This window comes from Cucurbita moschata, unplaced genomic scaffold (assembly GCF_002738365.1).
Source record: "Cucurbita moschata cultivar Rifu unplaced genomic scaffold, Cmos_1.0 Cmo_Scf00080, whole genome shotgun sequence".
Lineage (NCBI taxonomy): Eukaryota > Viridiplantae > Streptophyta > Magnoliopsida > Cucurbitales > Cucurbitaceae > Cucurbita > Cucurbita moschata.
Genome location: NW_019268596.1, coordinates 224,923 through 225,895, shown reverse-complemented (window position 1 = coordinate 225,895; position 973 = coordinate 224,923). Strand labels below are relative to the sequence as shown.

General features: G+C 36.3%; 1 non-coding gene across 1 annotated transcript; it reads right to left on the bottom strand.

Annotated features, from left to right (window-relative positions):
- Positions 1-658: 658 nt before the first annotated feature.
- Positions 659-729, bottom strand: TRNAG-GCC. Its single transcript has one exon. It is a non-coding gene; the product is annotated as a tRNA-Gly (tRNA).
- Between the last annotated feature and the right edge of the window lie 244 nt (positions 730-973).

Below are 973 nucleotides of genomic sequence, written 5' to 3'. Positions count from 1 at the left end.
TACCGTTGCAGGGTACTATTCTACCACTAGACCACTAGTGCATGTACCTTCAGGCATATCCTTAACTCACTCGTATTTTTGTCATGCAATTCTTCTGAAGCCCTTAGCTTTTAGTTTCACCTCACGATTTAAAAAAAGAAAAAGCTCGATAGTGCTACTCGTAAATTCTATAAATATAAACGATATTGTGACAAACCCAAGTTTGAACATCATGCATTAATATCATCATGCAGTTCTTCGGAAGCCCTAACTTTTATGTTCACCTCACGATTTAAAAAAAGAAAAAGTTCGATAGTGCTACTCATAAATTCTATAAATATAAACAATATTGTGACAAACCCAGGTTTGAACATCATGCATTAATATCATCATTGCAAATCTTCAAGATGCATGAGCCGAGAATCAAACTCAGGTCTATACCGTTGCAGGGTACTATTCTACCACTAGACCACTAGTGCATGTACCTTCAGGCATATCCATAACTTACTCGTATTTTCGTATTTTTGTCATGCAATTCTTCTGAAGCCGTTAGCTTTTAGTTTCAAAAAAAAGAAAAAGCTCGATAGTGCTACTCGTAAATTCTATAAATATAAACGCTATTGTGACAAACCCAAGTTTGAACATCATGCACTAATATCATCATTGCCAATCTTCTAAATGCACCAGCCGAGAATCGAACTCTGGTCTATACCGTGGCAGGGTACTATTCTACCACTAGACCACTGGTACATGTAACTTTCGGCATATCCATAACTTACTCGTATTTTGGTCATGCAGTTCTTCTGAAGCCCTTAACTATTATGTTCACCTCACGATTTAAAAAACGAAAAAGTTCGATAGTGCTATTCGTAAATTCTATAAATATAAACGATATTGTGACAAACCCAAGTTTGAACATTATGCATTAATATCATTATAGCTAATCTTCAAGATGCACCAGTCGAGAATGAAACTCGGGTTCGTATCGTGGCAG